Source organism: Marmota flaviventris, chromosome 1, assembly GCF_047511675.1.
Source record: "Marmota flaviventris isolate mMarFla1 chromosome 1, mMarFla1.hap1, whole genome shotgun sequence".
Lineage (NCBI taxonomy): Eukaryota > Metazoa > Chordata > Mammalia > Rodentia > Sciuridae > Marmota > Marmota flaviventris.
In genome coordinates this window covers 84194942-84222469 of record NC_092498.1, presented here as the reverse complement: position 1 = coordinate 84222469, position 27528 = coordinate 84194942, and the positions used below count along the sequence as shown (strand labels likewise).

At 39.7% G+C, this 27528-nt stretch overlaps 1 protein-coding gene across 7 annotated transcripts in view; it reads left to right on the top strand.

Moving 5' to 3' along the window:
• Positions 1 to 27528, top strand: part of Osbpl3 (oxysterol binding protein like 3) — a 188093-nt gene that overhangs the window by 43903 nt on the left and 116662 nt on the right. Inside the window, exon 1 of one of the 7 annotated variants that reach the window (XM_071613821.1) lies at positions 26431 to 26461. The exons of 5 other annotated variants lie outside the window; for them this stretch is intronic. The gene's annotated coding sequence lies outside the window, so the exon portion shown is untranslated. Of the gene's footprint in view, positions 1 to 26430; positions 26462 to 27528 lie in introns of those variants that run through there. One more of the 7 variants, XM_071613819.1, reaches the window with a different exon arrangement.

Genomic DNA, 27528 nt, shown 5'->3' with positions numbered 1-27528 from the left:
TGATTCATTGAAATTCTCCTCTATCACAACTGCTCATGCTGCCCCTTCTGGGGACTCTTCATCTTTCACTTGTCATACTGTTAAGAACTCAATCATTGATCTTCCTGTTCTATTCTTTCCATTTTAACACTGCTAGCAAGCTACTTATCTTCTTTAAAACCCTGTGTTTCCTACTTCACATACTGTAATGAAGGCAACCTTTTATGGTATTCCAGATGGTTTCCAGAATCCTGTCCTTCACATCTTACTGAACCTGTTCATACCTGCTCTCCAGCAAGCCCTGTGCCTGTAGGCAGTGTCTGTAACTAAAATGATACTCCTTCATGCTTGCTTTCTCCTTTGCACCTGGCAGAAGCCCAAATATAAACTTTTGAAATCCAGAGCCAGAATCCTTTCTCTAGAATCCTTCCACTTTCCCATTCTAGGCAGAATTGGTTACTTTTCCATATATTCCCAGAACTTAAATTTTCACTGGCAGTATGGGCCTCGGCTCATTGTATTACACATTTGACCTTGTTAAGAGCAGGATTTTTGTTTCATGCAACTTGAGGTCCTGGAGCACCTTTGACTGATTTTAGCACATAATTTGGAGTCATAAAAAATTGCATTGTTTTTTGTTTTTTTGGTAGATTGAGGAAGGAAAAGATAGCTTTAAATTATAGTCTGTATGTACTTCCTTTGAAAATTTCTTACATACTTGAACACACTGGACTTCACGGGGAAGGCCTTTTCAAGTTCATTTTTAATCAGAACCGGTGGCTTAAGGACCCTTCATTATAAAGTTGATAGAGGTTGTATTTCGAGAAAGAGAGAGGAAGGATTGTGCTGGAGATATTCAAGTTAGCTTTCAACCAGGAAGAATCTGAGAATGAATTAAGTGGTGACAAAAAGATTCCTTCTTGAAGACTATATAGGCCTTCTGTTTTTGGTCTTCCCTCTGCTCTATTAAAGTAATTCTTACACCTGAAAAGTAAATATCAGAAAACTTAAAATAGAATATATGGAGGAAAATTAAATGTTGGTGTTTGGGGGGAAATTTTTCCCCCTTCTGTAATTGCTGTTTTGTAACTTGTTTTTAAGCGAATGTATTGCATCAACCAATTAGACTTCATCATCATTCTTTTAAAATTGAGTCAGAATTTATAGTCTGAATTATTTAAATCTTAAGTATATAACATAATTACCTCCCAGATCAAGATGTAGAACATTTCTAGAACTAAAGGCTTTCTGTAGTTCTTTCATGGTGATGGAACAGTTCTGAATCTGGGTTGTGCTGGAAATTATATCAATTTATACATACTATACAATTTTATGAACTATACACTGCCGCAGTTTGGCTGGGCACAAATCACGAGCCACTCAAGCAGGAACAAACTTTATTTCTGAACTCCCGGGAACGACACCCACGCGGCCCTTCCAGGAAGACCACACACCAACCGGAACTCCCTCCACTGGAACTTCACCAACCAACAGGAACTCTCCAGGAATCCCTGCGAGAACTCAAAAGTAGCGGGCACCCAAGGCAGCAGGAGCCGCCCTATTGCCGGACAGCAGGGGTCTAATATACAACTGAATACATAGCCTGTTTTAATCCAGCATCATCCAGTCACAGCAATTATACACAGCTTAACTTAATTATCATCATCTTAATGGCTGGCTGGTGTCACCTCTCAACCATTACTTCTGGCAAAATGCCAGGGGCCATTCTGACTTGGCTGGCTCTCAACAATACACAATACCCATACATGTAACATATATACAAAATGAGTTCATAAAAGCTAACGAGTTTCTGGGTAAGCTCTGTAGCTTACTGTAATCTTAGCAAACTAAGTAGTTCAGTCTAATTGTATTGTCCCCAGTGTTAATTCCCTGTTTCTGTCTATGGCAACATGGAAGGTGCTACCTTTGCAGGTGCTGGGTAAAGCGTACACTGGATTGCTCTGCACTATTTTCACAACTTCTTTTAAGTCAATAATTACTTTTAAAATTAAGAAAAACCTCATGTTTGTTTTATTATTTTAATGGATGTCTCATAGTTCATTATATAAGTGCACTATGAATTAGTTAACCAATTTTCTATTCATTTAGATATTTTCTGTTTGTTTTTTTTTTAAACTAATACGGACTACTTAGTGATAAACTACCTTGTACATTTTTTTCAAAAGGGGTCTTAAGATGAAAAAAGGCACTGCAGTACTCCTGTGATTCATTTTTGATGGCTACATACCACTTTTAATATCATGCATTACATAAAATGAGGCAAAACTGTGCAGGAGGGATCATTAAGTTTCCCCTAGAGAAAAGGGATTTCAGCAAAATTGTCATGTCTGGCTTTTCCATCTGTCTCTTGCCAAAAGTCCAAGCATGTGGAACCCTGAGCCAAGGAATATAAGATATCAGTGAAAGTTTGCCTAATTCCAACCCAGGCTGTTACATTGTTTCTCAAGGGTGAAATATGCCTAGAAAACATTCATTCACACCTCAGGTAGGCGGCAACCTTGGCTTCACAGTCTTTATTTAGATGATAAAGCCATTTAGCAATATGCTGTTTCCCTGCTGTTGTCCATCCTGACTTCTGATGATTTTCAGAAGACTGGCCTGGCCACAGGCTGAGACCTGAGATATTACTATTTTTGGTAAATCATGCATCATATGAGGATCGTTTTCCATTTGGGCACAGCGGGTACCTTATTCTCCAGCAGTTGATGAAGGTGTTTTGTCTTGTTTTGTTGACAAGTACTCAGCTCACTTGTTTTCTTTTACTTAAGATTGTGTCTTTGATCCAAGGAACTTGAATATTTGTCATCAAAGCTTATAATTCAGACACATGATAGGATTATAATGAAAGGCTCCTTGCTTCTCAGTATCTTGCAAAGACGACTTATACTTGTCAATAAGATCAGTGTGGCACATGCTGTGTTTATCTGTGTGATTTTTGAATAAAAAGTTGTTGAGTTGATTGATCCTGGTGTTTTTCAAATGAGGCCTGTATTGAAGTGGTAAGATTTAACTTTTCAGATGAAAATATGCTATCATATGATGTTATTTTCCATAGCTTCCAAGCTTTAACTCTTGGTTCCAGCTGAGAAAATTAATTTGTTCTTAGATTCTTGTTCTTAGATTCTTTAGGCCTGTTATGCATTGGGTCTATCTACTTTCTCCCATAGAATGTTTCTCTGTCACATTCTATCCCTTCCTTCTTTCAAACATTGCTTTTCTCATTTTATCCATGTGACTATAGACCAAATTGATGTGATGCCAACAAATAATAGTATTTATTGTTTTATCCTTTCTATTTATGCCACATATAATACATATGTATAAGTATGAATATCTTATATAGGTATGTTTTACTAGATATTTGGCTAAAATCCAAAATTTCACAGCAAAAGCAGACAGATATGAACTTTGTGAATTGCCCTTAAGTTTGCTTTTCTCAACTGGGTATGTCCACATCCACTTCTGATCAGAACTGGGAGCACAGGCAAATACTTGCCTTGATTGGAATGTAAGACCAATAAACTATGGGGAAGTCAATCTTCTTTCTCTTTTATATAATCGGCCTCAAATTTTGCTCAATGAATAGTTTTCTTTGGGAACAGAAGCTTAAGCAGAAATATTATTAATGATCTAAGTATGTGTCTTGTGGGGTGAATCAGGCTGGGTATTAGACTAGTCTGTGCCTGTCAGTATCCTTAATGTTGTCCGCATGGTTTTGTTCTTCTCATATTCTGCTGCTTCTTAACTATTCATACATTTAAGATACTGTTTTGCACCTGAGCTTATTTGGTCAACGTGAAGCCTGAATCAGAACCCATCAAGAGAACATGTTCTAAAGCGGGTTTGCATGGTTGTTTTTAACCTTCATAGGTCTCTTTCTAGTGTCCTATTATACTAGGACAGTGTAATAAATTGTCAAGCTGAAATGCCTCATACTTGACTCCCTTTTGGGGAGCTTACAAGTGATACTAATGATACTTCCCTGCTTGAACATGTGTAATTGAATGCCCCTGTTCTCTTTAGTCTCCATTGTAACCTTGAGCAGTGAAACCCCCTCTCAGCTGGGCCCCAGTTTGCAGGCATCTGCTGGCTTGGCCTGTTATTACTCTGTGAATCATTGCTGGCCTTATTAAACTATTTTGGGCAGCAGCCTTTCCATTCTCCTCCCGTGAACCGTGAACCGTGAAGCCTGGAGTTGCAGCAGCAGCAGCCTCAGGTCCATGTGGAATTTGAATCTGTAAGGGAAGATGGTTCACTGGTTCCTAACCCGCATTCTACCGCACAGAACAGTGAGGTGGGGAGCTGGTCTGCTGGGGCCACTTCCTGTCTTGAATTTTGTTTGTTTTAAAAAGTGATCTCAGAAAAGCCATTCTTGACTGGCATCTCAAATGTTTGCATGCCAGGCCGTGTGCTGTCAGTTTGGGCCTGCTATAACAAAATGCCACAAACTGAATGGCTTATAAACATCAGGCGCTTATCTCTCACCGTTCTAAAGGCTGGAGTCCAAGACCAAACACCAGCAGGTTTGGAGCCTGGACTTGTTTCCTGGTTCATAAATGATGCTTTTTGCTGTGACCTCACAAGGCAGAGGGACAAGGTCCCTGTTAGAGGGCCTCTTTTCTCAGGGCACTGATCCCATTCATGAGGTCTTTGTCTTCATGACTGGGTTACCTCCTGAAGCCCACCTCCCATTGCCATCAAATTGGTAATTAGGTTCCAGCATATGGATTTGGGGAGCCATCAACATACAGACCTCTTTGTTCTTTTTTTTTTTTTTTTCCTCTAGCATATTCATGATCCTGGTTGTGTTGGAGGTGTCCTCTCTCTTGCATTCAGACTGCCTCAGTTCCACGGGCCCACAGTGTGAACCTGGGCCAGCAAAGGCAGCACAGGACCATGACAAAAAAGGGTCCTGCATTCAAGTCCCAGTGATGTGGGGCAAGAGACAGAAACTTCAATTGCCAATGCTTTCAACAGAGAAAAATATACCCAACCTCACATGGTAGCATAAGGACTTTAGGACAAGACATGCAAGAATCAGTTTGTGGGAAAAACCTACCAGGGGTTAGAACCAGTCTATAGAGAAAGTCTTCTGGCCTTTATTAAGGAGAAATTGTAATTCATCTGGTCTAAATGTTTCATTTCACTGATTAATCACTGAAACCCAATGACACATTATTATATGTGGAAGAGCAAGGTCAAGAACCAGATTTCCTGACTCCTAGAGTTTTTCCTTTAAGGCACATAGATTCACCACAGGTTGTTCATGCAGAGCTGTTCTCTGCCTCTTTGATGGATGTAGTTATTGTTCATCAGAAAATATTTTTTTTCCAAATGCTGTATCATCCTTCATTTTCTTACCCATTAAAAAAAAAAAAGGAAAGAGGGTATTAGTTTTCCATGGCTACTGTAACAAATTAGTGGCTTAAAGTTCTGGAGGTGGAAGCCTAGAATCAGGTGTCAGCAAGCTCCCTCCACTCCTCCTGGGAGGTTCCTATGGAGAATCCATGTCCTACTATCTCTGTCTCCTAGAGGCTGCTGGCTTTCCTTGGCTGATGGCCCATTCAGACCTTCCCTTTTTCTCCTCTGCTTCTGTAATTAGATGTCCACTGCTGCTCTGCTGTCTCCAGCTTGTAGGACCCTTGTGATTAGATTGGGTCCACCTGGATAATCCAGGATAATCTTCCCACCTCCAGACTCTAACCTAATCATATCTTCAAAGTCCCTTTTGCAATATAAGGTGACGTTCAGTGGTTCTGGGGATTAAGACATGGACATAGACCGAAGCTTTTATTCTGCCTACCACAGACAGATACCTGCCTTTCAACTCAGGATTCCCAAATGATCTCTTTTCACCCACAGCTCTGAATTTTCCCAAATTAAGTCACATTTTCCAGTCTGTTCTCATATGTTTTTCTAGCCAGGCACTCTCCTCCCTCTGTGCCCTACAAAGAACACCTCCTTTTAGAATAGACCTATTCTAGAAATGGAAGGCGCTTTCACCACGCACTCAATGACTGTTCAAACTTGTCAGCTTACCCTGATGAGAAGGAGGTGATAGTTGGGGACGGGATGTCTGGGGGCATCCTGCCCTCCCACAGCTCATTTTCTACCTCTGAACATGTACTTCCTATGAGAATGTTAAAGAATTTTTGGAATTAAAAATAGTCATCTTCACATTCTGTCGTGTTTGAATTTGGCATTTGGCCTGGAGAGGGGTTTGCTTTCTTGGTTTTGGCTATTGGTCATATTTGAATTCCTGTCAGTAGAAATCTCATCAATGAATTAATTTAATCAGGAGTCCTTCATCTAAACCCAGGTCTCTTAGCCCTTTAAGTGTCCACACCAGGCTTTCAGGTACCTGGACCCCTTGGGACTGTGAAAGCTAGAAGAGCATTGTTCTATAAAGTCTGGGAACATAACTTCCATTAGATTTCCAAGAGGTTAGTGACCCAGGAAAGGTTAATGACTAGTGAGTTGGTGGCAGGTAGATTATTTTCTATTTTCCCTTCAGGTAAAAGGCTCTTAGAAATGTACTGCATACAATTTTTAAAATGTGTGATCTTTTTTTAGCAGCAATTCAGCTTCCCCCATTCATATTGAAATAGACCTCCCACTGAAGCCCTTGTCTTTTTTGCTGTCAGCAAGAAGAGCCTGATTCTGTTTCTGCTGGCATGTTGTGAGATATCTTTAGAACAAGATAGGGGAAACCTTTGTTAAGTGTAATCAGAATCTTGGATAGGCAATATATAATTTGTTTGTTTAGACAGGAATTGAAGATAAAATGTGTAGGATTTTTACCCCCACCTCTCTACAAGCACCAGATGTTTTATTTGCAATTTTTTTTTCTTGGGTACATATGTCTTTGGAACTGAAAAAGTTAATTTCCTTCAAAGTCTTGCCCTGCCTTTCCCCTCACCTTGGATTACTATCCTTTCTTCTAACTCCTTAGCTTCCCTCATAAGGAAATAGGACATTTTCCTTGAGCATTGACTTGGCCTTCACTTTTCCCTGTCCCTTGCCTAATGGAGACCCAAAGAGACAAGGATAAACTTTGGGGATTTCTGTTGAACCACGATGCAAAGAAAAGACCACTGACTCCAATTTTAAATCAAATTAAAGCAAGTTTGAATTGTATACACGAAGGCTGGCCAGTGGCTATTTCTCCCAAAGCTGGGCTAGAGATCAGCCCAGCTCTCAGGGAAGAAAAGGTTTATATAGCACAGAAAGTTACCAAGGGGGTGTCTTGGGAACTTAAAACTAACAGGGTTCTGGCAAATGTGATACAAGGTATTAATGATCTACATGGCTTGATATTTCAAGGTATGGAATAAATTCAGATCCCAACATCAGGATTTATGAGGCGCCACTGAGGTTTCAGAGAGGGTTGTTATCTGGTCAAGGAGAGCCAGGCATGGGTGAGTTCAGAGCACTGGCAGGAATTCCAAACAAGTTTAGGAATCTCAGTAATTTATAGTAAAACAGAAATGAACTTTTCATGACTTTGTGACTAGATGGCTCCCAATCTAAAAATGGAATTAGGCTGGGTTCATCCTTTCCTTAGTTTCCTCAGATTACTAGACATGAGGCTTAACATTAGTAAAGAAATATTACGTAAGCATAAGGCAAAAATATATGAAATATTACGATTTGTTAATTGAGTCATTCCATAAAATTTAAAGCTTAGTAAGCAAAACATAAATGACCAAAGGTGATTATTTTTGCTTTTGGAGTCATTTTTTTTAAAAAGGTACAATTTGGGGGCTGGGGTTGTGGCTCAGTGGTAGCACGCTTACCTAGCATGTGTGACGCACTGGGTTCGAGTCTCAGCACCACATACAAATAAATAAAATAAAGGTCCATCAACAACTAAAAAATATTTTTTTAAAAAGGTACAATTTGAAATTAAGCTTAGATGACAGCTAAAGGGATGAAGTAAGGTTCAGTGATTGACAAATCAACTTTGAAGCATCAGGCAGAGGGAGCCTTACCTTGAATGTACATTGAATAAAATCTTCCTTGATCAATTTTCTCTCTCTCTCTCTCTCTCTCTCTCTCTCTCTCTCTCTCTCTCTCTCTGTCTCTATTATTTGGAGATAATTATTCCTTTGGCATTAAATAGGATATATACAAATTCTCTTTGAAAACTGTGGGACATTATGCAAAAATAATGTTTATTTACGAAAGAACTGTGATGTTTTTGGCAAAACTGGTTTTGTGCTTATTTTTATTTAGAACAAGAATTTAAGTCTTACCTCTAGGGAAAAATGAGATGGGATAGTCTTTGTGGCATTATGTAACTATTAGTGACAGAGTTGTTGATAAAATTCAAGATTACAGATGCTGACCAGTGATCTTTCTTAACCTGATAGGCTGTGTTCTATAGAGAGAGAAAAGGTTGAATAAAACAGGTTTGATACCTACAGTAAGGAATACCTATATACCCACCAGCATGACCAAAATTTAAAAAACTGAAATACCAAGCATTGACTTGAAGATGGAGCAGTTGGAACTGTCAGGCCTGGCTGATGGAACTATAAGAAGGAACAGACATTTTGAAGAACCATTTGGCAATTTACAAAGTTAAGCATACCCAACAACCCAAGTTCTGCTCCTACAGTTTTTCCATACAGAAAGACCTATGTACAAACGTCCATAATAGCTTTATTATAACAAGTTAAAATTGGAAACAACTCATCTGTTCATCCACTGGAGAGAAGAAGAGTAAATTACACACACACACACACACACACACACACACACAGAGAGAGAGAGAGAGAGAGAGAGAGAGAGAGGGGAATACTAGTTAGCAATAAAAAGAAAAGGACCACTGAAACAAGGAAGAAAGTAGAGAAACTTAATAAACATTGAGAGAATGCAGTCAGATCCCAGAAGAATATAGATTGCATTATATGAAATCCTAGAACAGGTAAAACTAATCAATAGTGATAGAAATTACAGGGGAAAGGGTCAGAGCTGATTGCAAAAGAGCATGAAAGAGCTTTTAAAGGAGGCAAAATTTTCTATTTGTTAAGTGAGGTGGTGATAACATGGGCATACACATTTGTTCCAAACCCATCCAACTGTTCACTTAAAAGGAGTGCATTTTATCACATAAATATGTAAATATTTTATTGTATAAATTATACCTGAATAAAGATGATTTTTAAAAAAGAGGACAATGATAAACTTAGGTGTTGGATTCAAATCATAGCTGGCATAAAACATACAATATTTTTAAGATGTCATTGAATTTTCTCTGGTTCCGCTTTCCCTCTGAAATCTGTGGCCCTTCTGTTACTGTCCCCTTGCCACAGATATAACTATAAGCAAGTGTACCACTGTGAAAAAAACTGAACAGTCCGCTCATACACATTTCCATGAGCAAGTAACTTCTGTGCCTAAAGATATTTTGCCAACTTAAACAGCAATCATGGGAATCATTTAGAGCTTCAGTTATTAATTCTTCTGTAGTTACCAAAATTTTACTAGCATAACTATATATGCAAATAAAATACCCAAGAAATGCCAAATGCTTTTCTGTTCTCAGGAGGAAGTTTAGAGGATTTGTAGACTGAGTAGGTTGAATTTATTGCCATATTTTCTGCTTAAAAATTCTAAAAATAAAAACGTTGGCATCACAGTCAGTATTCTGAGTCATATTTTAAATCCTGTAAGCCTGTAGCTTAGAAAAACGCTATTCAGAAAACTCTAAACTGCACATAAAATATATCTACATTTTGCCAATTCCCCTGCTGGCTTCTGTCTTCAGAATTTTCTCTGGGAGATGACTAGAACTAGAAATGAAGGCCTGTGAGTTCCAGACAGGAGGTGGAAGCAGCTCTGCCCTTCACTGGGGTGACACTTCCCCCCTAAGAGCTTTCTCTTGTCCTGTGCCCCAGGGTGATTGAGTCACTCTTGGAAGCCAAGGCTCAGCTCAGGAAATCTAATTGAATAAAAAATTAGTGACTATTTCCATTCAAGTTTTTTTTCCCCTCAACTAAAACAAAATAATGCTGTCAGTCTTCATTGTTGCCACGTTAGCTACATTGTTTTCACATGTTGCATTTATTCATGTATCAATAATTTATTGAGTACCTATCAAATCACACGACAGATATTTTGCTAGGCAGCAGAATATACAAATGAAAAAGAACAGTGTCTGTCCTCCAGGGGCTTACAATTCAGTGAAAAGACAGACATGCAAGCAAGTATCTTTATTATAATAAATCGAATTGCTAGGATTAAGTCTGTGTAAGGGCAGCCTGGTGGGCTCTTGCCTGGGAATGCTAGGAAGGGGTGGGTAGGTGGCCTCCCTCTTGTGTGGTGGCTTCTCTGCTGTGTGGTGGCTTCTCTGATGTGTCTATAATGAAAGTGGCAATGGCTGTTTCAAAGACCCTTACATAGGCTGTGGGGAACTGCAGGTGTAGTTGGAAGGTAAAAGGTAAGATTTGTAGGCATGGTATTTGAGGCTTGTATTTACCCCAGAGGACCTGAGACTTCTTGTAAGTTGGTAGTCATGCTATTTAATCTCTAATCATTCCCCAACTCTCCTCCTCTCCCCTGTGTGTGTGGTACTGGGGACTGAACCCTGGGGCACTCTACCACTGAACTATACCCCAAGCCCAGTTTATTTTAAATTTTGAGACAGGATCTTGCTGTATCACCCAGGCTATCCTCAAAACAATCATCCTACCTCAGCCTCCTGAGTAACTGGGAGCCATGTGCCACTATGTCTGGTAACCATACCTTCTAATCATCTGGAAAACTTTTTGAAATGTTTATACCTAGATCCCAGGACTGTTGAACTAAAATCCTCAGGAAGAGGACCTGAGCATGTATTTTTTTTTTTTTAATGTCCATACATGGTGCTATTCTGCAGTCAGATCACCTGCAATTTGTATGTGATGAACATCTATTAAAAAATTCAAGCACTGCCATAACATGACCTGATAGGTTTAAACTGAAAACTGGGAAACATTTTATGAAATAGCATCCAGCTTGTCAGCACTACTTCCATAGATGCAAATACTCACTGTGATCTTCCTTAATTCTGGACACCTTGGAGGAGTTGTTCTAGACATGAAGAAACACTCAACTCCCAGCACCTTCATGTACCCAGCCTGCCCTGGTGCCTACCTCATACCACCCGAGCCTGCATCTGCATCACACTGCAGAATGAGGCTGGCAATCTTTCATGCTATCAGTGCTGGCAATCCATGTTGAAGGATTGTTTCAATGAAACAGAATAAGCTCTATCTTTCTAACTTCAGGTATGCATCCTGCCTTCAAAGTCATCCATGGAAACCATGACAGCTATTCTAGGCATCTTTTTTGCAGGTCACAAATATGCATTAAACAATGGCTATGAGTTGTACATGTTACATCAGCCAGCTCATGAAAGTGTGAAGGGGAAAGCCTGCCTAAACCTGCCACTAGCAGAACTCACCTCCACACCCTGTGATTCTGTGTGCTACAAACAGCAGTGAAATGCTCTCATCTGAATAGGATCTGCATTTTCTGCCCTGAGAAGCTGGAAGATCGTTCTTGCAGGAGGGCTGTCCTCCTTAGTTTACCTTGGGAGAAAAACCATCTTTGTAGAACTCAGTGAAATATTTGTGCCATTTGTCCCCAGCAGACTTGCCCACTGGCCACTTAGAAGGAAGGTGGATTTTGTTATTAAATGTGAGGGTCAGGAAGGAAAGATGGGGATACCACATCAGGTCTGAAAGTCTTTGCAATGTTTCTTCTATTCTTGAAAAGCTATCCAGCCACATATTACTCCACATAGGCACCATCCACAGTGTTCTAAGTCTTGGAGGACAAAGTCAGATAAGCCTGCCTGGGTCAGCCCAGATGCTCAATGCATGTTGGAAGGGCTGACAGAGGGGAGCTGTTACATGGCTGTAGGTAGTGAAGAGTGTACCAGGGATATTTCTGTCTCAGCTTTTGGCTCCTTTTGGTTCAACCCTGTGCTCACATAACACCTACATCTTTGGTCATGCCATTCAGTAAACTTCGATAATGTTTTTTGAATGTTAATTATGTGTAGAGTTATACTGTGCCCTTAAATTGGAAAGATCAGAAGACTTAGATGAAGTAAGGAACCACTGTGCTTCAAGGGACCACCTTGATGTGTGCTAGGCCGGAGAGCATGGCTCTCCTTAGTACATGTACACACAAACACAAATTGTCATGATTTAGATGTGGTGTACCCCAAAAGCTCATGTGTAAGACAATGCAAGAAATTTCAGAGGATAAATGATTGGGTTGTTAAAATCTTAACCCAATTAGTGAATTAATTCCCTGATAGAGATAAACTGAGTGGTAACTGAAGTGGTAGGACATGGCTGCAGGAGGTGGGAATTGGAGTGTAGCCTGGGGGTATATATTTGTATCTGGCCAGTGGAGTTTCTCTCTCTGTGTCATCTGATCCCCATGTGAGCTGCTTCCCTCCACCACACTCTTCCACCATGATGTTCTGCCTCACCTCGAGCCCTGAGGAATGGAGCCTGCCTTCTGTGGACTAAGACTTCTGAAATCATGAGTCCTCAAATAAACTTTTCTGCTGCTACTGTTGTGCTGGTTGGGTTCTTAGGCCACACAGTAGCGAAAAAGCTACTAAGACACAAATGGAGGGCTGGGGCTATAACCTCAGTGGCAGAGCGATTGCCTAGCATGTGTGAGGCCCTGGGTTCAATCCTTAGTGCCACATAAAAATAAACAATAAAGGCATTCTGTCCATCTACAACTACAAAGGAATTAAAAAAAAAAACTCACAAATGAAAAACAGGGCACTTCTATCAGGAGGAAGAACAAACAGGCACCCTAGCCAGGCTAAAGCCATTCCTGGGCAAAACCATGAACAGCTGTAGGTCTAAATGTCTTGGAAGAAAAGGGACCTGCCAGGTATCACATGGCCTTCCTACTACAGTCAGATTGCTGAGCTGCTCATTTGGGCCTCAGGATGGCTGATTAAGTTGGAGGTAATTGATGTTACTAAAACATTTAAAAATAGAATTGGCTGCCTCAAAAAGTAAAATGTTGCCCATCAGAGTAAAATTGTCCTACAAACTGGGCAGGCAGTGAGGAAGTATTTACTAAATAAATGTCACCATGGCAATATTGGGAAAAAGCTTAACTGGATGGTTGTGGTTCATGGAGTTAGTTAGTAATTCTATGTAGGACTCTGTGCTAGATACCATAGTACTATGAAAGTCATAACTAAAGGAAAACAAGTACAAAAATATATAGTGGGCTGGGGGTAGGGGTAGCTCAGTGGTGGAGCACCAACTTAGCATATGCAAGGCCTAGGTTTCATCCCCAGCACCAAAAATAAAATATATATATATATATATATATATATATATATATATATATATATGGATAGATTCTCACTGCCTTTTTTCACCTTCATTTTATTTTTAAGTAATTATATATATCATCTTGAGTTATATTCTCATTATACAAGTCGACAATACAGAAAAATTTAAAAGCCACATGTAGTCTCCTGCCATCTCTTTGAATATTTCCTGGTGATCTTTATTTTCAACGTGTGTTTTTATGTCATTGTGTACTTTTATATTTAGCATTCTTTTCTTTTTCTTTTTGGGAAAAAGAAGGTTTAGTGCTTTGCTTGCAAAGGAGAAACACAGGGGACTCATATCCCAGAGTCTGTGATCCTGCCCATCAGCAGGAACAGGGAGCTTTGAAAGAGGTGACTCAAAGGCTACATTCCATGTGTTCTCTGTTGGAGTTGTCATTCACTTGTTAATTTGGGAGACAGTCATTTTTGAGATCTTTTGGCACCATCCCCAAAGTCTGGATTACTTTATTCCTATGATGGGTGTGTACTGGGACAGGTGAATCTGCCTAAAATGGGGAAGAAAGGTAATCCTGTTTCCCCTGAGATTATGTAGGAGGAGAGATTAAGGTGGAGCAGGGAGAGGGGAAGAGAAAGAAATGTGTCCATTTTAAAAATGTGTGGCAGTGGCAGAGCAGCAAGGGCTATATTCAAAGCATACAATTGATCACTGTTACATTTCTCCACTTCATTTCTACATTCCATTTCTGTGGTGGGGCGTGGACAGTATTCAGCATCAGAGCAGTCCAGGGGTCCACAGTGGCAGATAGCAGGTGACTGGACAAGGCAAACATAGGGCAGGGATCATGCTAAGCCAACAATAAACAAGACAAAGCATTACTTTTTTTGTGAACAGTTAGCACAAAAGCAATTAGTATTCCAGCCAGTCTCTGAAATCCATGAAGACAGTAACTCATAATCATATCAGTGGAAAAACAGATTGAATTTATCAAGGAAGATTTGTAGGTTTAGGAGATCAGGCTCAAATTAACTCAGGACAAACTTGTAACTCTAGAGTCCTTTGTGATCATTATTATTAGGCACTCCCACACAAGAACCCTTCCTTTATGTCTCTAGCTTTACTTGCTTTGGGTAGAGCTGACACAAGTGTACATTTTAAGTTACACTAAAAAATTGTTTTTCCTTTTAAATGCCCATGTAGGACTGCAGCATTCTTAACCATAAATATTTGTAGGAAATATTATTCACTGTATAAAATAATGTATTCTGATCTTTCTTAGTGCTTAACTTTTCTTCTGTTGTGGGACAATGAGGTTGCATATCTTTTCCCTATTAGAAATATTGAGTAAAAAAAGTAAGAACATTTTATAAAATTTATACACAAGTGGCTAAATAGATTTACCAAATATTTTTACCCATGTATACTGTACTCCACAATGTGTGTCAACATTGGTGATCCTTTTCCTCACTGGGTGTTGATATTTAAAATTATTTTTCTTCATTTTGTAAGTGAAAAATAGTGTCAGAAATAGGATCAGGGAAGAGAGGGTTTTATTGGAGTATGCAGGGTGCAGCTCTGGAGCTCCAGGCAGGCAGCAGAAAGCAAGCACCTGTGTCTTGGTGGAGAGGGGGACTCAAATCTGTTAGAGAGAAAGCCCAGCAGGCTGTCTCTTCTCTCACCAGCCCCACCCTCTTTGTTGCTTTGTCTGCCTCTGCCTCTGTCTCACTGCCTGTGTGTGTAGTCTGTGTCTCACTCCGCATTTCTCTGGATCTCTTGTCTGTCTGCTCCCTCCCTCTCTCCCTCTCCCTTTCTCTGTCTCTCTCCGCTCTCTCTCTCTTTCCTCCTCCTTCTGTTTCCCCTCCCACCATCGCATTCTTCTATCTGCTTTCCCTGCACGTGGGTAGAAATAGCTGTCCCTGTAGTTCTGCTTGTCTTCAGAGTCTGCCCAGGTTCCCATGTCCAGCTTCTAGACTCTGAGAAAGAGGATCTGGTTGGCTCAGCTAGGTCAGCGCAGGAGCTGCCCTTTGGTGGGGGTGGGGGGAAGTTGTCATCCTGAGGGTGGTAGATACAGTGTGGGCTCAGGTGCTGGGGAAGAAGAGGCTTTTCTGGGCCCCAGTTGGCTGTCTTGCCACGCAGGGAGCCCTCAGCTGGCATGTCCTGTGTTCCCGTGAGCACCTGGTGATCATCGCCCACAGTTGATGGAAAGGCTCCCAGATAATTAGGTTTGCTCTTGCTAAAGAGGAGGGTGTGCTTAATGGTGCCTAGCTCTGTTACTGTGGGTGTGTGGGTAATCTGCAGAGTATCTCTAATGTTTGTTTTTCCTTATTTATAGGTAAAACTATAAATAAGTCATACTACTCCCCCCTGTAGCCCCTGCCTTGACAGTAAGGTAATAAGCTGGTTTTGGATTTCACATTAGCCCTGTAGTTCTTTTAGAGAAGGAAGAGCCATCATTTTCACCCAAAGGATGTGGTGGAGGAGACAGGATTGGACTGAGATCCTCCACCTGAAAACCTGCAGCCGAACAACGGGAGTTACACAAATATTAGGCTTGGCAGGGAGGCTGTGAGTCAGGAGCACGGGACAGGCTGGAATGATGTAAGCCTGGAGGCAAGGGCAGAGCTGGCGTTCAGTGAAGTCAGAGGAGACCAGGAGGGGACGGGGAGCTGGGGGGAGGAGGGCTCAGGTGGAGCTACTTCCCAGCTGTCACTTGGGGCCTGCTGGGATGATGAATCTTGGGGTGCATTTTTATATTTCAATTATTTGATAAAAGATACATGTTTGTGGAACCAAACTTTCCTTTTTAGATTTCCAAATTAGGAATAATTTGGAAATAATAATTTTATTTATAATAATTTTATTATGCAGTCATGGAGTACCCTGGTGAGGGGACGATCCCTGGTTAAGGACATCAGGGCACAAAGAGGCAAGTAAGCATGAGGTCACACTGCTGGCAAGGGCAAGCCTGCCTTTAGCACCAAAGTTTGGGTTCTCCCCAGTCCACCTCACTGCCCCCGTTGGGACTTTCCACAACCCAGTGCAGACAGTGGAGTGTTTGTGTATAGTCATTATTATCTCTTTTACCTCTTTTCTATTTCTTGCCTACATGGTTATCTTTTCTGAGGCAAGGCTGATCCTGTAAATCTCCACCACAGTGTATGTAAATTACCCCATAATAATCGAAAAAGATAAATATCATCCACAATACTAAAGATGTAAAACGTATAGAGGTTGCACAAGTAGTTTTCAGGCGGCCGCTGCGTGTCAGCCTCTTTGCTGGGTGGCAAAACACAGCGCCTGGATTGGCCGAGGAGATACTGGGGAGTTGCTGGAAGTTACTTATCCTTCCTAATCTACTTTTCATGTGTCTTCTCTATGCAATGTATTTTTGGAAAAAAAAATCCAGCACTTTGATGCTTTCTGTGAAAGTTGCACTTCAACAAAAAGTTTTGGAAAAATCCCATAATAAGAGCTCTCTTATTTGCTTTCATTTCCAAATAGGCAGAAATTAGAGTTCAGGGAGAGTGGTAAAAAACTACCAGCCCTCCCAGGCTTCAAGGACCCTTATGAGGGAGTTGTAGGTCTGAGTGGGAAGGGGTCGGATTTCCAACAGGCACCATGCCCTGTGTTTGTCCACGAGCTTAGGTTACATTGGGAAAGGTGGGACAGAGAGGGTGCACTCTTTTCACTTCCTGATGTGACAGCCAGGGTGCTACTACTACTGAGCTACATCCTGGAGTTGAACTCAAAGGACATTTTCCCCTAAAAGAAGTACATTAGCACTGTGCTTTGAGTACATTGCACAGGCTTTTCTGGGCTGGCCTGGGTGCATGACCACAAGCTAACCAATTTCTACGGGGGCGGGGGGGGGGGCAGGGTGGTTGCATAGTTTTAGACTGGTGATTTACAATTACCTTTTGGAGCACAACTTCTCAAAGGTTGGCATTGTCTCTGCTTGCTCTTTTTATCTTGTGCTTTTGACTGCAGACAGTGCAATTCAGGCTTTTCATTAGTTTGTATTGTGTGCTTTTGACTATTGGTGGGTTGATTTGTGTGAATATGTCTGCATTCCGTGTATCTATTTTAAACTACATGTGGTATTTCTGAGAAGTAGAGTTGTAACTTTCTTTTTTGTAATGCAGGCCTAATGCATCTGCAGGCTAAATGTAAAGCAAATATACAGATTGAAGATCAATTGTTTTAGAGTGTGAAGGTCATTTTCACATCACATTCAGATTTTACTGTTAGTCATTCTGTAAGGGTTTCAGCTGGGTCCCTGGTTGCATGTAAATAGACCTTCAGAGACCTAAGCTTCTTCAGAGATAGCTGCTTCTATTTCTTCAAAATAAAAGAAAACCTTTGAGACCAGGTTTTGTTTCTGGATATGACTTCAATGACCTTTCAGATGAAGATGTATTTGAATCCCATGATGACTAATGTAGCAGCCAGGGTTGATAAGTCTCCTAATTTGCATGGGTGTTTCCATGTGTACAAGTTGACTTTGACCTTTGACTTTTGCTATTTCATTCTTTTCTTTCCATGAGTTCACTACATGATATAGATGTAGAAGCTGTTTTGTGTGGACTGATCTGAAATTGTAGGCTCTCATGTTGATATCATGTTCCTCACTGGTTTTCAATTGTGCATACTATTTTAAAGGAGTCTTCCTGGGGTTTCCAAAACTTTCCTGTTGGAGTTTTCAAGGGATTTTAAAAATTGAGATCTATTTCACATATTATAAACCTTACTCTTTCAGTATGTCAGTTTTTTGTTTTTTCAGTATACTCACAAAATTATGCAACCATTTCTCCTGCCTCCAGCCCTTGGCAAGTGCTAATCTACTTTCTATCACCACATATTTTCTTACTTTAAACATTTTATATAAATTGGATAATAAAATATATGGTCTTTCTCTCTGGATACCTCCATTTAGGATAAACTTTCTAGGTTTATATTATAGCATGACTTAGTATTGAATTCTTTTTATGGATGAGTAATATTCCATTGTACTGATATTATACCTCTTATTTATTCATTCACTCATTGACAGACATTTAGATTTTCTACTTTTTGGTCATTATGAATTATACAGTTGTCCAAGATGTTTTGAGGACCTATGTTTTCATATGTTTGTGATTATATCTGGGAGCAGAATTGCTGGGTCATATGGTAACTCCCAACTTAACGTTTTGAGGAATTGCCAGGCCATTTTCCAAAATATACATTCCTACCAAATGTATGAAGTTTCCAATTTCTTCATAACCTTCACAGTATTTGTCACTTCTATTCACTATTAATATTTTTTAATTATAGTCACTCCAGAGGATATAAAGCAGTATCTCGTTGTGGTTTTGTTTTGCATTTCGTTAATGTTGATACTGCTAAGCACTTTTCCATGTGTTTATCAGTCATTTTTGTATCTTCTTGGAAGAAATATCTATGTAGTTATTTTCCAGTTTTTAAAATTGGGTTGTTCTGAGGTTGGGAATGTAGCTCAGTGGTAAAACAATTGCCTAGTATGCACAAAACCCTGAGTTCAATATGTAGCACCTCAAAAAAAATTTTTTTTTTTAAATTTTGAGTTTAAGAGTTCTTAACAAAATCTGCATAGTAGACCTTTGTTAAACATATGATCTGCAAATATTTTCTCCCACACTCTGGGTTCATTTTCTTAATGTTATCCTTTGAATCATAAAAGTTTTTAATTTGGATGAAATCCAGTTTATCTCCCCCCACCCCCTTATTGCTTGTGGTTTTAGGTGTCATACCTAAGAAAGTGTGACCTAACCTAAGGCCAGAGGGAGTTACTCCTATGTTTTCTTCTAAGAGTTTTGTAGTTTGTAGTTTGTAGTTCTTACATTTAAGTCTGTGGTGCATTTTGAATTAATTTTTATGTGGGGTAATATAAAACTTCAATTTCATCTAACTTCATCGTTCTGCATATAGATATCAAATTACCCCAGTACCATTTGTTGGAAAGGCTGTTCCCTCCCCAACTGGATTGTCGTGGTGCTTTTTTGAAAAATGAACCAACCATAGATACACACACAGTCCCTGTCTCTTGCCTGTGGCCCGGGGTCATCAAGAAGCCACTGCCAGATGTGGCCCCTCACTCTTGCACTTCCTGAGACATGTGCCTGATAAACCTTTTTTCTTTATAAACAAAAGTGATTGTCTAAGAAAATAAGAGTTTCCCTGTTTTATGCTGCTGACCTGTCTGTCTTCATGGCAGTCTGTACTGCCATGAAGACATATAAGATTGATTCCTATAGCTTTGTAGCAACTTTTGAAATAAGTTCGAGTCTTCCTATTTTTTAATTTTTTTGTATGACATTGATTTCCACCCATCACCCTCACATGCTTTGAGGAATCTTTTCTTGGTTCTCATCAATCATATGTGAAATGTTATTTCAAAATGGCCAGAATTCAGTTTCAGGTCTGGCCTTACTATTCTTGTGTAAATGGTTTGGATTTAGATGGAATCAAATATGTTTTAAAAGTTTGACTAGTAGCTCTGTCTTGGTTTCTTAACTATAAAATGAAGCTTAAGACCCTCATCAAAAGATAATCCTGGGAACTAAATCATGTAACTTAAGAGCAGCTGGAAAAGGCTTTCCTTGTCCCTTTAATATGGTTCTGAATTCTTCCTTAAAGTAAGACTTTTTTTTTTTTTTCATGTAGAAACCATTTTCTCCAGAGCCATCAGATGGTATTATTGAATTTTCTAGTCTCTTCTGTGATATTATTTGTAGTGTAGTGTTTCAAATTTAGTGCACTAAATGTCTCCAGTGTCTAGAACTTTACCTAACCAATATAGTAAGTGCTCAATGAACATAGGTTTAGTGGATACTAATGATCCTGTTTTCTTGGAGAAATATAATGCTAATTGCTTGTATATATGTTTCTAAGTAAGTTGAATGAATATTTAACCACAGATCTCATTAATATTTGCCACAAGATTTTTCTATGAAGTTTATTCAGTAAGCTTGGAGTTTTAACTTTCTTGAGGGGTGCATCTTTCTTATAAATGATGGAGAGAAAGATCTGATCCAGATGGGTAGTGTCAGACAGATACTGAAGGAATTGAGTCTAGATAGTAAACCTTAGAAGACAAGTGGAGTAGAGAAGTTGGATAGAGATGAGGATATGTGATAATGAAGGACTGAGGAGGGTCTTTTAGGAAGGATGGAGTCAAATAGAGAAGTGTGGTCTAGTCTCAATGAATGTTGTTTATGATCATGGTTTCTCATGACTCTCGAGATCTCCCACATCTAGTATTTAGAACTGGTATTTAGCAGGGTACATTTTAAATAATTGTGACCCAGAGTAACACCTTCATTTTCTAGACTTGAAGTCTGATTTCTTTATCTTTTTGAACTGACATTTCTAGGAAGGATCATATCTGCTGATCCATAACATGGAAGCTGACTGTTGTCTTACTAAACTGTCCCAGAAATGAGAACTTAAATCATGAAACAGCAAACAGAATATCCATGTGTTATTACTGGCTGATGTGAGCCTAATTTACAACCAAGGAATGGTGCCTGTGCTTGTTGAGTTATTCTGTGTATCGTGGATAAACCACCCTCTAAATTAAGAGTTCAAATCCTTTCGTGGACTCATGGGATAACTGAGTTTGAAAGCGGATCATCAGGCTGAAGGAATGTTGGTAGATGGGTAGGAGTTGCTTCAAACAATGGATTCCATTGTCAGATAGCTTTGGAATGAGTTTGAAAAAGATAACATGTTTGTGTTTTGTGGTGGTTGTTATTACTGTTTAACTGCAGGATTTCTGAGAGCTTTTAGTGTGCCAAGAGAGAATGTAGGAGCAGCAACCCCCAAAGATGACTGGTCTATGGGGGTCTCACTTCCCCTGCAGAGAGATCCTTGAGAAACTGGTCTTTAGCGGGCTACATTTTAAATAATTGTGACCCAGGGTAACACCTTCATTTTTCAGACTTGAAGTCTGATTTTCTTTGTCTTTTTGAATTGCCATTTCCAGAAAGGATCATATCTGCTGATCCATAAAATGGAAGCTGACTGTTGTCTTACTAGGAACTGTCACAGAAGTGAGAACTTAAACCAGGAGCTGCAATTAAAGTGATAAAATTCTGTATATGTATATTACTTATAAAATACTCTAAGATGTAAATATTTGTTATTGTTTTTAACCTGTTACTTGTATAGATCAGTCTCTGTGGTATGTGATGATCTTGATCTAAAGCACTCATAATTTCAATTTCTGCAACTTTTGTTCTGATACGCCTTGAGAGAGAGGACAGGAAGAGGATAGAATAGGACCTATGAGAAGTAAGACCACTGACTTCTGCTGTGGAATGAACAAAATGTGGACAACTAACATCTTTTTCTGCGTAGCAGATAAGCTTGCTATGACTGGAATGCATTGTTGGAGTTCTACTATGTTCAGTGGCAGATGCAGGCCCTAGCCACTCCTTGTTTAAAGATTCTTCCCTCTTCCCTCGCTCTACCCAACACTTTCCCTTTCTTCTTCCAGGTCATCTAATAGGAGTTATTTAATTTTCTTTAAAAAGAAAGATATGTGTGTGTGTGTGTGAGTGTGTGTGTGTATGTGTGTGTGGGGGGAAGTGTGAATGTGTGGGTGTGGGTGTGGGGGTTGCTTGAAGGCATCTGACTTCCAGTCCATCCAGTCTGTGTGGTGGTGAATGTCACCACTGTGGTGTAACAGCCGCAGGGATGGGATTCCCAGTGTGGGTAGTTTCCATTTACACCTCTAGTTTAAAAAGCCAAATACCTTTGTTTTTCTTGTCTATGTTCCTGGGAGGTTTCTGTATTAAGCAGGTGGTAACTGTGTGCAGGAGTGGTATTAAACAGATTTTCTTATTTTGGAAAGGGGCCTGCAATGTTTTTCCAACAACTGTGACACAACCAGAGAAAAGAGACTCAGAACAAGGAGGACTGATGGGGTATTTGAGTCAGAATCTGAGGTTGGTGAGTATTGGAAGATCAGGTGAATATTTTAAGAAGAAAAAAAACAAACCAGAAAAGTAATTAATATTTTGTTTTAATTTCAGCGGTATGTCTTCCTCATTTTGAAAAATCAAGCAAAAGAAAAAAGTTCAAAGGAGAAAGTAAAATATTATCCCAAAATCCCCACCAGAAAATAACCAGCATCAACCTTTATTTCAGCCATGCCTCTGTGTGCATAGTGAGAAAGATTATGAGAGAGGGTGGGTAAGCAGTGGGCAGAAATAATGGCATATAACTGAGTTCAAACAAAGCCTAGTTCTAAAAGTCAAGCATTCAATTTTATTTTACTGGACCTTAAAGAAAGGAAAAGAAATTGCCAATCTTCTGAAAATCATTCTTTATCATAAAATTATGTGTTCTTAAGTTTGGAAAAGAGATTACCAAGAGGTTGGTAGGCATGGTGGGCTGAACATAACTGGATGACGTGATGAATGATCTGATGCTTCCAGGTGTTTGATGCTTGCTTTATTTTTGTTTTGTTAGGACTCATGCTTCTAACACTCAGTGGCTCTGATTTCTATTGGTTATCCCCCTACTTATTTAATCCCAATCAATATACTGTTAAGCATTGCTTGTTTTTAATGATGGCTTCTCATTTTGCGTATTTAGATTTGGAGGATTTCTGTGGTCAGTAAGGTTTGGTCGAGGCATGGTGTAGCTGTAATGCCACCTACTCTGGATGCTGAGGCAGGAAGTTCAAGGCCAGCCTCAGCAACTTGGGGAGTTCCTGCCTCAAAATAAAATAAAATAAAAAGGGAGGGAGGCCGTGGTGGTGGTGAGCAAGGAGCTCCCTGGCTGGGCAAGGAGGTCCGGCTGGTGCGGCCCGCAGCTAGGGGCCTGAGGTTGGCTCTCACATGTAGGTGCTGAGCTGGGCCATTGAGCAGCAAGGCCTGGGCAGCAAGGCCTCCTTGGGCTGCCTTGCCCTCAAAGAGGACGGGATCTGGGTCCAGGTGGCCAACAGGGTAGGAGGCGCACAGGCCCGCTCACTGGCACAGATGGAGGTAGCGCAGTGTCCTCTGTAGAATCTGGTGGTATTTAGAGGACATTATCATTGGTGACAAGTTCTAGTTATTACAGAGAATTCCATGGACATGTATTACCAGGAGCTTAAAGATGCAGAAGAGAATAAACTCATCTACATGCCCATTTTTTAAAAATATTTTTTTTTAGTTGTAGGTGAACACAATATCTTCTTCTTTTAGTTTTTTTTTTTTTTTTTCCTAATGTGGTGCTGGGAATTGATCCCAGTGCCTCATGCATGCTAGGCAACTGCTTTACCACTGAGCCACACCCCAGCCCTTACATTCCCAATTTTAATGAATGTATTTCTGTGGTGTAAAAATATGTTGAAGAACAGCCACTAGAGCCAATTCCTGGATTCAGCATGGCGGCTTTCACTACATTCCAACACTATGAAGACTAAGCAGTTAGTAATGTGTTCCACAGGCTACTCACATTTACAGATTTTTTTTCCAGCTTTTATATAAATGTTTCTGGACTACAGAAAAGGAAGTCCTAGGACTGGATTTAAGCAGTGGCTTAGTGGTGACTGTATTGTGCAAATCATCTTCTATGCCAGTTTCCCAGGATAATCTGCAGCACCAGGTCCCACCTCCAGGCAATGAATAGGATCATTCTGGCTGTCACTGGGTCTAATAGACTCAGAGAGACTTCAGGTAATCACAATAGCAAGAGTTCATCTCAGACTCTGTTCTGCAGCCCTTAGTTTGTGTTAAATATTCATGGGTCAGAAACAGCATGACCTGACCTTCTGGACCCATTTCTCCTGACATGCTATCTTACATTAGTGCTTCTCTCCCTATCTAGTCACCTCTCTGGTGCTTGAGTCACATCTCTCTGATCAAGCCCATGCCAGCAATTCCACCTGGGGGAACCTTTCCCAGGACACGTTGAAGTGTCTAACCAACACGATGAACCCCTTTTTTCCCAGAAGGCTTTACATGAGTCCTTTGTGCACTCAGCTCTTTTACATGGGTCAGAGTTTCAGCCCTTTTCCCTCAATGGGGTTTTTATTTGGGAGTATTTATTTACAGAATTACTTGAGCAGGCTGCCTATCCTAAGATTCCTCTATCTCCTTTGATGACAGCTTGTGTTGGTTGGAGGGATCAACTCAGAGAGATGTACTTTACCTAAAAGCTACATGTGAAAATCAACTTCAGCCTTTTTTTTTTTTTTAAAGTTTTTAGTTGCAGATGGACACAATACCTTTATTTTATTTATTTATTTTCATGTGTTGCTAAGGATGGAACCCAGTGCCTCACATGTGCTAGGCAAGCACTCTACTGCTAAGCCACAACCACAGCCCACAACTTCCAGTCTTAACATATGTAGTCCTTGTAATACTGTGTCTTCTGCTGGTCCTAATGCAGTCCTACTGTTTCTATAAGTCTCTTTCAGGCATTATTTTTTTAAAATTATTTTTATAGACACATACTCAGACAAACTTAGTGGAGATGATCTTGGAACTTCTATCCACCTAAAGATCAAAGTATTATATGCTGTATGCTTTTTGGTTGTTAGTTCTGTGAAGGTAAAAATGCTTTTCATGGTGTTACACCTGTTTTACTGGCACCCATGAATGAATGCTGTTCCTGGAAAGAGGCTGAAGCATGTCAGGTGTGTTTGTGTATGTTTGCTTAAAACCGTTCTGTGTAAATTGGTTGGGTTTTTCTGTTGAAGTAGGTAGGGACTCTGCAATTTCTCCTTCCTGTGACAATCTCTCCTGCTAAGATAAGTGGTCAGTGGTCTAGCTCAGCATGAGTAGGAGGCAGTGGACAGCTTTACTGATCATCTGTCAGTTTTGGTTTAATACATTATTTGGTAAATTATTACTGATCAGAAAACAAGTATGTCACATCCCTGAAAAGAAGAAAAAAACAGTTCAATTCCCAATGTGTACTTATGATTTCATTTTTTATAGTCAAGATAAGAACTTGTGCTGACTTTTCACTTACCTGTTCTGGTTTTGAAGGATGAACTACATAAGTTATGTGTTTTTCTGTATTAATGTGTTATTTATTGCTTTTGTACCATGAGTAAAATTTGAGGTGTTTTTGCAAGAACCATCATTAAAAAAAACACACACACACAAATAAATAAAAAAATAAAAAGGTATGGACATGGATAGTCATTGGCAGAGTACTACGGGGTTCAATTCCAAGTACCACCAAAAAAAAAAAAAAAAAAACAAATATTACCTTTATTTTTGAAAGAACTTTTCTATTGCCAGATTATCTTCTAAAGATGTTGCAATTTATACTCCTAGCAGTTTATGAGAATGTTGTTCTGAATGGGAAACTTTTAAGGATATCCACTTGTTTCAAATGATGGAATTATTAAGTTGGGCAGTGGCTGAAATAAGTTTTGAGTTGGTAAATTGGGCATCAGATTGTGAGAAAACTTCAGTGTTGGGAATTAGCTGTTTCCTTGGTGAATTTCTCATTTCTTTGCCAACTTAACAACTTTGCTGCAGGCCAAACTGTAGCATTGAGTAGCTTTGTTGAACTTTCTATGACTTCGTTAATTCCCTGGGGACTCTCTTAAAAGACTGCTCACCTTTCCTTCTTCACTATAGAAAGATACCTGGCTGAAGATTCTTTTGCCACTTTAAGAAGATAGAAAGTGGTTAATGTTTTCATCTACCCAGAAAATTGGCAACTGATAACATTTTATTGTTGTTGTTCTAAAATATAATCTTTGCCTTATCTCACAGGCTATTGTCTTAATATTGAGCAGCCACCATAAGCCATTTGTAAATGACCTATGAACTCTACGCACTTTTTTGGTAACATTCCTAAATGGTTTTCCATTGAAGTTATATGAGCTGAGGATATGAGCCTTTCAGGGCAGCTCATCCCTGTGTAGACACAGTTCATAGTACCTATGAGTTTAAACTTGGCTTATTACTAAAAAAAATCCCTGCTGAGCTCATGTTGAAACCCATTGCTTATTTTACCCTATATATCATTTTATCCAGACAGTAAAATGAATGGGAAAGAAAATTGCCTGGATGTGACTCAGTACATTGAAGTCTTGGCCAACACACTTGGCAGTGGCTCAGCTGTACCCCAGCCATAGAAGGCAGAGGGAAGAGCACACCTGGAAGGTATTCTCATCTCATGCTAACAGAAAAGGGGGAGGAAATAAGCAATTTAGAATGCTGTTGCTTAAAAACTGTGTTGTCCTATATGATAGCTATGTGCATTTAAATAATTTAGAATTAAATAAAACTTAAGCTGGAGTTATGGCTCAGTGGTAAAGCACTTGCCTTACCTGGCATGTGTGAGGCATGGGTTTGATTCTCAGCACTACATATACATAAATAAAATTAATTAATTAATTAAAATAAAAGTCCATGGACAACTAAAATATATGTATACATATAAAATTTTTTAAAAAATTAAATAAAACTTAAAATTCAGTTTCTTAGTTGTACTGGCCTGGCCACCTTTCAGGTGCTCAGCGGCCACATGTGCCTAGAGGCTATGGTATACACAGCACCTAAATTCTATTGGGTAGCTCTGGTCTACACACAGATCTTTTATTTCTATGATCATTCACTGTTCGCTCCTGACCTAATGAATTGGTTGCTGTTCTCCTCTGACTCCCTCTGCTTTCAATCACAGAGAAATCTACACAAGATATTTTTTGAAAGAAAGTTCATTGGTCCTTTTGGTGCTTGAGGAAGCTGGAAAGCTGTGATTGGTGAACAGCTGAAATGACTATGTAAAGCTCGTCTAAAGGAAAGCTAGTCTTAAGGTGATAGTTGATAGTTCTGTCATTAGTTGCTAAGAAAAAATAGGCTTACAGACAAGGCAGACTGTTTTGTTAGACTGGCCTAGCAGGGCAGTTCCTGCAATAATTGTTTGTGTTCTGAGTGGTTCTCCCCATGACCTCTTTTCACTATTTTATATAAGAATGTTTACATTTTTATACTCAGTTTTCACAACTTAGTAGGTTAAAACAATGACAAAATTTATTTAGCCTTCAGATCTGCAGTTTGGGCTGACTCTGTGAAAAGAGCAGGTTTCTGGGATGGTGAGAAGGCTGGGAGCTAGAACATTTGAAGGTTCACTCAGTTACACCTCCAGGAGGTGATATTCAGTTCTCTTCCACGTGGGCCTTTTCATGATCCCCTCCACATTGGCTAGCTTAGCGTTGCTCACATCACGG